Source organism: Varroa jacobsoni, unplaced genomic scaffold (genome assembly GCF_002532875.2).
Source record: "Varroa jacobsoni isolate VJ856 unplaced genomic scaffold, vjacob_1.0 scaffold_1166, whole genome shotgun sequence".
In the NCBI taxonomy this organism is placed as follows: domain Eukaryota; kingdom Metazoa; phylum Arthropoda; class Arachnida; order Mesostigmata; family Varroidae; genus Varroa; species Varroa jacobsoni.
The window spans coordinates 69,276-79,444 of record NW_019214068.1 but is presented as its reverse complement, the minus strand read 5'-3'; the positions used below and the strand labels follow the sequence as shown (position 1 = coordinate 79,444).

Below are 10,169 nucleotides of genomic sequence, written 5' to 3'. Positions count from 1 at the left end.
TCAAAATCAGGCTCGATTCATTGGTGATTTGCTGGACGTATCGGGACAGAACTTGAGGCAGATTTTCTTTTCTTTTTTTCTAGTAGAAATCGGTTCTTATAGCGGCTACAATAGCAATCACTTGCAAGCAATCAGTGAAGTATCCTAATCGAACGAGAATATTCATTATGTCAGGCTTCAACAGGAGCGTGATGTAAGTGCCTAAAGTTTAAAATGAGTTTTGCCCAACATGAAATTTCGAAAATATACAAAAGCGCTATTTTTGAAAAGATAATTTTCATTCAATTCGCTCCGTTGTTCGAGTAGCTTTTTTGCTCAGCAGTTCAAAATGTCGTGAGAAAACGCGGCTTAGTGTAATGTTTGCCATTCAGTGCCAAGGTATTAATCCTGTAAATGTTTTTTTTATTCTGTTGGGCAGCTTTATCACGTTGTGGAAATGTACAACTTTTATAAAGGAGACAAGAAACTCAACGGAGGACATTTTCGTCTGGGAATGCACCTTGCAAATGGTGAGGCGCATGTCGTCCTGAGATCGCTTTTTTGCAGGCCGTACGATTAAACCAAATTTCCTAGTTAAACCATATAATAAATTCCTTTTATTTGCTTATAAGTGCTAAAGTATTGTTATTGATGAATTTCAATGATGAAAATGGCTAAACTAATCGTGAACGAAAAGAAAATATAAGCCTGCTTTAGATATCGTGTTATTATATATTTGTTTTGTTTCATAATTGGTCCATTCTGGTTTTTTTGTTACTTGAAAATACTTAGAAATAATGCGCGGGTGGAACAAAGGATGTTAAAAATGATTTCATCAAGACGAATACGTTTTGGCTATAACAAATAAATTTTTGCAATAGTAGCTCGTGTATTTATCTTTTTTTCTTTTAATACGAATTTTATTTTATATATATTATATATATTTTAGTGGACAGATAATCAGTTACTCTTTTGGCTAGCAGTAGCCTATCTGTATTGAGATTGAAAAGTTGACTGAGTTAAATGGCAACTAATGCATCTTTTGAGCTACGCTTCCCGGTAATAAAAGATAATATGTATATCGTACGTTCAATATAATAATACGCCAGAACGGAGCAATTTAACAGCCGCGTCAATCAGAGTCAGAATCGGTGTGGCTAGTGCTGCGCTGCATGGCTTTAATGCTTTCCTCCGGGTTGGTCCTCGAGTGCCAGGAATATCTAGCAGATACGAGCCCCCTAAGCTCGGAGGGCACTGTATATATAAGAGTTCTGCTGCCCATTCAACCTCGAAGCAACGACTCATATAGAGTCGTTGCTTAGTGCGTTTAGTCTAAAACGTGTGCAATGGATGTCCTTACGATGCGTATGTCTCGCTCAAAATAAAGACTTGCCGGTAGCATTGTCAAAAAGTCCTTTCCCGCAGTAAATGCGCCAAGGAACAACTAGCATTGTCGGAACAACTTTTTTGTCAATATTCTATTAACTAATACTTGATACTCCTGTAGACTACAGATACTTGTCTGTTTTATATTCCAATTAATACTGCACTGCTTAAATCAAACAGGCCAGTGCAGTATTCTCATACTCTTTATCTCATTCGTCAACCAAACGTGCTAACCGAATTCGAACCCGCCTGCATATGAAGATTGGGTTCATGGGCTAAGGAGTTCCATATATTCGAGTTTTCCTAACGTACTTTATCGTGAATGCTAATACGATGGGAAAAGCTGTCCTTTTAAGCGATCGTAAACTTTACTTATTATTATTATGTCGCTCCATGCAGCGGCTGTTGTCTACCAGAAGGCGACAAAAGAACCCTTGTTTGTCACTATAAAAGTCCTTACTCTGGCATTCGCTACGGCCAAAGAACAATCTTGACAAAGCTCGCTAATCTTATTTAGACTTGACCAAAAATTTTCGAAGGAAAATAGTATATTCGATTCTGTAGCATTACGAAAATCATTGAAACGGCTATATACAAATTATTCTTAGGTACGTTAGCAAAAGGACTTGGAACAGCTTTGCTCCAGTGCACTCAGGTACACATTACCATGTTCCGATTTCCGTAGAATGTAAATGCTAGACTAGTTTTCTTTGAATCACCTACTTGCATGAGGAAATAACTAAAAAGAAACGTTGTTGCCAGGCGCTGAAACAGGCTTCGCCATTCTGAGAAGAATCTCGAAGAATATCGATGTCCTGACGGGTCGCTCTTTTTTTGGTCCCGGGTCGCTCTTTTTTTGGTCCCGCGTCGCAAAAACCCTCCACGATCAGAAAACCAGCCAAGTGCGGCCTCTTAGTGTGCCTCGGAGATGCGCAGGACATGCATCTCTTAAACATGTCACTCGTAGTATAGATATTTTTGCCGAAGACGAACGAAATCCGCTTACCATAACGACCATGGCCGGTACACCACGACGGTATAAGAAGCACACTGTCACGTACAGATTAGTGTGATTTCTGACCCAACGAAATGCGTTTACAGCAGAAAAGAAAAGGTCAAATTTTTCCACTGTCTTTGTCGTTCTCCTTTGAGGTGAAGAGGTATAGATCAAGTGTGCATATCGTTTCTTCCGTTCCAGTTGCTATGTAATTTAAGAGTAGCTTTGTTTTTGTGGCGAGCATTGTTGTCCGCCTTCCTAAATTTAGCACAATCTATAATATTGGCTGGTGAAAGACATGGAGTGCAGCTTCTCAGTTTTTCAAATCTATTTATTGAGCAGAGTTTCTTTGTTTTTACTAAGAAAATGACGCAAAATAAATAACAAGAGAAATATTATACAATGTCTGCAATATTGTGTACACTATAAAAGTTTACTGTATAAATATTACGAAATTTTTCGATGTGATGATCGAACAAAAAAACGAAGTTTTTTTGTTAACTTTACTTACCATCCCTGATTACGCTTTCTACCAATATTCGATTTGTACATCTGCTACGTTGATACGACAGAGGACGACAGAAGCAAGCCTTGTTAGGTTCTCGTTGCTTGGGTTTTGATTTTTATAGAACGATGATTTATAGCATTAAAGATCATATGACGGCGTTACAGTATGGTTGAAGCTTATGCAACACGTCAGGGTTCGTGCACGCGAAGGTGCTACGGACGAAATTCAGGAAATTGCTAGGTAAATTAATTTAGCATAAGATGGTTCCCTGTTTTTTTAATGAAGCGTTAAAAACATCTCAAGGTTTCCCTTTCTATGGTGCAAGTAATACATAGCAATTTCCAATAAATCAACAAAATTTTACAGCAATATCATGTTGAAGAACGTCCTGTAAGCTACCTAAATCGCGTTACAGGTGACTGCTTGAATCACGTGTCTGTGATAAGCAAGTCACAATGTTGTGGAAACTACTCTACTTTGGTCAAACCGGTCGTCTGATCGTAATCGTATACATCTTCTCCAAAGACGATTCGGCTGCATTTTAAGAAAATTTGCCGATATCAACTTATTGACAGGACCAGTTTGTCGTCGTCTACACTAATTTTGATACCTAAACGATCTGGATTTCTACGATGTCAATCTACACGCCACGTTGTCGAACACTGATTTTATCGGTCAAGATAGATAGACGATGCCAACAAATTAAGTGATAATGGTGAAAACGGAAACAATGGGTCTGTCGATCTGGTCCTTGTGTTCATGGATTTCGTCCTTACAGAAAGGACACTCGCTAAAAAGTGTACCTACTCATGCTGTGAATGTGCCCAATAATGTCTATCGCTATATTTGTGCTAACGTGTCTCATGGATTCACTCGATAGGTTTACGTACTCGTTTGTGGACACGGTGTGCGCAAAATAAAGAAGGATACATGAATGCATTTAGCCTATGGGATTGGTAATAGTGTTATAAGCTCTAGCGTCCATTATCCAAGTAAAAGGTATATTACTGTACAGGGTAACGTATTTTTTTAAAGCACCACATTCTGCTGACTTAGCTGTTGGTCTTGTCATAATGAAAACGTGTATTAAGCACGAGCAATTAGCCACGAGAACTTGTCGTTGTTCGCTTTCATGCCGATTTACCAATTCTAGTTAATGACAAAAAAGTTGTACTCCATTGCGTTGGAATTTACTAGTTTCATGTGGTGATCGTTGGATCCACAAGACACGAATTCGAACATCTCCGATCTCGTTACGAGTGACCCGCTTTGAACAAAACTGATACGCCTAAACGTCGTTTCATAAACGAACTGTTCCCAAAGTTAGGTATTAAAAGAACCAGACAACTACTAAACTAATACTGAGGTCTTGCCCAACTTAGGACCTTGTTGACTTAGTAGAGCGCCCGTTTCATGTGGTGCCTTCTAAGGACGACGATTTGTAGAAATCGAAGTGAGAGTATTTGTCATAGACCGCCATTGGACGATATCTCAGTAGGTTGCGGGTATAACTGCACGGGTTCGTTGTCGATTCCAACGTTAAGAGAGAGAATTTAAAAGCTATTTTTAAGACCAAGTTCTGGACGAGTCTTCTCTCTCACAATAGAAGAGTTTAATCGTATTACGACTTCTTATTTCGCTTGACCGTAGACTTCGCTGTCGAGGTTTTTGGCAGCCAGAAGGCCCAGTACCGTAGGTTATATGGATGCTTGAAAGCTTTTCCGACCCGACCCGTCCTTCAAATCGAGTATAATAATGCATTAGACTTTATCCAGTCGTATTCTTGATACGTTTTTCGATACATGTATGCGTCACAACAATGGCCAGTTGATTCCATAGGTGCCGCATATACAGGCGTGGTTGAAAATAGTCGTTGGTATTCCCTTAAGAAAAGACTGCGTATTTAAGGCTACGTTTTCAAAACGAAAATCTTCACTGAGATAGCCAACGTAGCCTAGCAGCAACTGTGAGTGGTGACCCGTATCTGTTCCGTAGATGCCATTCTGAAATTCAGCAGGAACAGCTATAGCGAAAGTGAGATCCACAAACTATTACCCTTGAGCGTATGACAAGTCTTACAATTCTGGATGTGGTTAACATTGGTGGAATCGTTGAAAATTTATAACGACGTAGAAATAAAAAGCATTCAAATTATGTGAAAAGACGTGTTTTCAAACGTCATAGTGTTCTTATTTTTATCTAAGGCTTACAAGGAGACAGCGAACCTCGTGTTATTTGCCCACGTTCCAACGACACCTTGATCATTACTCGAATGTGTACGTAACGTATCAAACGGTAGATTTTTGGCAGAATCAAGCCGTTGCAAATACTAATCGATAACCTTGCATGAGCATTTTAAGTTGGTCACGTGTTGACTGAAGTAACCAACCCTTAGTCGCCAACGTCTGTACTGCATCAACATAACATTTCAGCGGTTCCAAATCATTGGCATACGTTTAGAGAGAGATGACAAGAGGTGATTTTTTAAAATCAAACTAAGTTTGCCGGACTTATTTCCATCCCGGATGGTGTTCACTAATGTGAATAACACTTCCCCCTTCTTAAAAAAATTAAAAAAGGTAATGTCACAACTAGTGAAGCTCTAGTCATATTTATACTAATGATACATACGGTTATATTAATGATACATTTAATGCTAAACGTTGGGTAATGTGCATTTTCGGATGAACGCATTGGTTATTGAAGGCGGTTGCATTTAAACAGAGGAAACGGTAAGTTCGCGTTCGTTCCAGTTTCCTCTGTTTCAAGTTTAATTAATTCGCACCGAAGTACTTATCTATCAATTCAAATGATGATAACAAGATTCCGAACAATATATGGAACGCAAAGGTTGCTACGTGTTCAGGAGGTCATTATACCTCAACGTTATGCTTATTGGTATAATATTCCGTATAACTTGTATTACCTTTTTGCTTTACGTTTGCTTATTCTAATGGCGTAATGATCTACAGGCGTAATGATCGAAAAATAGTTTCGCTAAAGTATAGAAAAAATATAGGGCAAGTTTTTTACGTTGATTTAGAACCCCTTGCCTGCTACCGAGTTGTTTCCAGTCTTCCATTAATTTTTACCCTTTCTATAATATGGAAAGTGTCAACTATTTTCTCCAAATGACATCCTTAACTATCAGATCAGACAACGATTTTCGCGTGAACTTGAATTTCGAATTAACAATTGATTAGTCATAATCCGTCAGTGAATGGCTGTGACAAGCGTTATGTAGTCCTGTTTCATCTTAATGTGTGGGTGTCGTTTACGGATATCGGGCCTTACCTTGGGATATTTGCTTCGGCAGTATCGGGGGGCTTTGGTAAAGTTTCCTAGCTGTAGAATATTGGCTTTTTTTCTAGGTAGTTTTGAATGCCACTTTGAGAAGTTGTGAGTTGTTATTGAGAGTCGCACTCTTTTGTGTTGCGTTAAAATTACGCATGTCGTTGAAGATTCATGAGCTTTGAAACTCAGCCGCAATCAGCTAATTTTCCTCTGTATAATGTGACGCTCTTGCCGCTGCCTGTGTTACGGTTAGTATTATTATACGTAAATCATGACAATTATTACAATAGTGGGTGTCGTCGACCTGGGTCTTGCGGCCCAAGACACTGTGCCGAAATTACTCTATATTGTACATATAGTAATACCAGCAATAATAAACAGTACATACTGTACAAATACCAAATAGTGATACCAGATGTACATCCACGGCCTTAAAGAAGTGATCTGAGTAGAATCTCACTTGCTGATCACAGTGGCAATCAGATTAACGTGTCAATCTACCACAAACTCTAAATTGCAGCAGCTAACGAATGGCTAAGAGGTGCGCTAGAATTGTCGAGTTGACAGAAAAAATAGGATACCCCAGATAACTCCTGCCTATTTCTGTACACGTACCAACCAATCGCAGATCAGACACAGTATAAAAAACATATACCTCAGCGTGAGACTCTCAAGTAATCACTAGCAGCGTTAGTTTGCTAGAAGTGTGTTTTGAACAAAACGCTTTTAAGACAGGAAAACCGATCGACCATCGTCCATCTTTGAGAAAGGCTTTATGACTTTATTGATCCACCAGTCTTTTATATATCGAAAATGCGTCTCCTTTTCGTAGTTTTACTCTATAAATAGTAATTCCTCCATCAGATGTTTCTTCGTCTTTTTCTACTATTTATAATAACATTCATTCTTGATAAAAAAAAAATACCTTACCGAGTGTCCTACGTGCTACCGTTCCATATATAACCCCTAGAATCGTTTCGATCTCATTTGTATTCAGAGTAGCTAGTGTAAAATTGCTGCCCACATTAACACGATTTTAATCTGCGCCTAGGTCCGTGATACGTTGCTCGCACCCTAAATGCGAACAAATAATTAGCTGATGCAATTTTTAAGATCATCTCCATTTGTTTTTGGCTTTCTTTGTTTTCTGCTTATAAAGCTCAGGCACAAAGACCGATTTACCACTTCCTACAAGAGCCCTTGGCTGTGCGCTTTGATTTCATGTTATGAAGACCTAGAAAACCAACGAGAAAAAAATGAGAGAAATTCTGCTATCTACGCGTTCATTTTTTACTATATGCACGCATGTCTCAATGCATAGGTAATCTAGGTGAAACAGTGAAACTTTATCGAGACTTTAACACAGAACTTTTCCCATGTTATTGAATCATATTCTGTTAACAACCGCTATCTTCACTTAAACTACAAGGAGCAAACGTGGCTATAGCGTATTTTTCTATAATTTTATAATAGGTACATTACAAAATGATTCTGTAATTCGCAATCTTGCAACGGCATCCAGGAGCAGACTTGTACATATCTCGGCTGTTGGTTAATAAAGGTAAAGTACGTATTACATATAATAATATAGCTTTATGTTAAGCGCACTAGAAATCAAACGCATAGGTGTAGACATGTGCAAGGCATTACCCATTCATAAGAGATTCTAAAACGAAATCACAGATAAGATGGCGCTTCTCGTGGAGGAATCGCGGATCGTAGCCAAGTGTTGTAAGCGTTCGAAGCTGTTTGATTTCATCTTCTTCTATCTTTGATGTTCTTTTATCAAGGCCTTCTCTATCCTTGTCCTCGAGTTTGGTAGAAGATGGTGGATTCTAATGTGTGTAGCAATAACGTAAACGACACCATTAACTGACAATTTAACTTCTTTCAATTACTTGGCAATATTGACTTAACTATCTATGACCAACATCACTACTGCTCCACGATATTTTGTTGTTCCTATACGTATACAGAGAGTAATTAAATGTTTGAGCTGAATTGTAATAAAACATTTTTATCCAAACGAAACCAAATTACTGAAATCATTGGCAAATGTCAGCCCAAATAATAGAAAAACATAATTTATGCCTATTGTGATCCAGGACATGTCATAGATGCCTGCTAAATATATGGACAAGCGAGGCGCTCTAAATAGTTCCTGTCGTGCTGAAAGGGGGCTAGCTGTTTTGAAGTTATACTTAGTTAAAACAGTACTTCTACTCTTATGCTCTATATAGAACTAGAATAGCCGTATTACCGCTGAATTCTTCGCAAGCTTTTCTAGCCTGTTTTAATAACCTCCCAGTTGGTTCCAGACATTCTGGACACTTTTGCTTTCGCTGAATGAAATCGTTGTTTTCTTCCACTCTTCTCTTTCGTTTGGATTCACCTGAGTCCGGCATAGCTGCTGCACCTTTCGCAGCAGTTAGTACCTGCACAACAATCAGCTATATAAGTGACGTGATATTTATCATAACATATAAAATAATAATATTAACATTCATCGTCTACTTCTGCGTGGCTGAAAGCCGCAAGCTTACTAGTTCTTTCGACTTGCCTACCATCCAAGCCACCGCTAGAGGATTTTTCCAATTCTCATAACATCAAGTATGTATGTATACAATTTTATGTTAAATGTACAACGAAATACGTGTTGTATAATACTAGACAAACAAAATGAATAAATAGCACAAAACACTCTAACATACATCTAATTTGAAGGTAGTATGCAATACGATTGAAAAAAGTGCATGTTATGTAAGTAGAGCATGTTATGCGTAGAGATTAGCATGAACATTACTAACTACCGAAATCGCTTTTGGATTTTACAAGAAATTGAAGAAAAAATTATTCAATAAACACGATATTTAAGATCTGCGAACAACGTTTTGTAAGAGGATTATGACCGGAAGTCCCTTCTTGTATATGTAACTAAATTGAGGTCACTGAAAGGAGCTCACCGAGATGTTCATCAATTTACTACGGTACAAGTCGAGTTGTCTTCATGGGAAAATTGACGCGAGCTCACCGAAGGAAAGCGACATCGACGAAAAATGAAATCTAACAGATACGCTTAAAACATGAACACGCTAGATCTTTTCACAAATAGTATCTCACACTTTTTAACATTCCGGGATGATCGTCATAACTACGAAACTATTCTTATTGTGTGTTTAATGTAATAGGTGTATTTTATTGCAGAATTCAAACCACCGATTTTTTACTTCGCAGCCGGGCACTCTGAACTCTAAGTCTCTAACAAATGTAAACAGAAAACCGAAACTACTCGGGGGATAATTAGAAGGGGGCGCCAAAAACTGCACAAAATTAAATTCGAAAAATTACAGATTTCTAGATGTATATTAATCAAAGGTGTATTGCTGAACTGATTGCAAAAAACCTTTACACAAGAATTTTCAATATTTCCTGTCAACGTATGGTTTTTTACCGCGAATAGCATGCGCTTGATTACTTTGCTTTTTGCTTATTATTATATCAGCTCATATATTTGAATTAGATTTTCGATACCGGTTTATTCTGTATCCGTTTCAACACTGATGATTATTATTCTTAGTGATAAAGTAAGATATGTCCTCCTATATATAGTTAAACACGCTTCTACACCACGCTGCACTTCTCAAGCGTGTAGCGGATAGCACATCAGAAATAATCTTACAGAACAGATAGTTACCAGTTTTGGTACACTAGATAGGCTCTGAAGCGCGAACTGGAACTTCAGTTGCGTCCAAATGATGATAGCACACCAAATTAAGTTCTACGAATCTCGAGAATTGCGATACCCACTATACACCACGGCTTGATGGTCCTCCGTAAAACCGTTGGCTTTATTCGGTCATTTTTACTAATGATATTTATTTTATTATTGATATAGTCTCATATTTACTCTATTATTGCGTTCACTATTTCTATGTGAACTATTCCTATATATGCGTTAAATAATCATACAGTGCATCGAACAATTTCCTGGGCAGCTACAAAAGA

At 38.1% G+C, this 10,169-nt stretch overlaps 1 long non-coding RNA gene across 1 annotated transcript; it reads right to left on the bottom strand.

Annotated features, from left to right (window-relative positions):
• Window positions 1-6,918: 6,918 nt before the first annotated feature.
• On the bottom strand, window positions 6,919-9,453 carry LOC147752552 (uncharacterized). The gene is made up of 3 exons (XR_015313735.1): window positions 9,128-9,453; window positions 8,425-8,599; window positions 6,919-7,999 (listed from the first exon to the last, which is right to left on the bottom strand). It is a non-coding gene; the product is annotated as an uncharacterized LOC147752552 (long non-coding RNA).
• Between the last annotated feature and the right edge of the window lie 716 nt (window positions 9,454-10,169).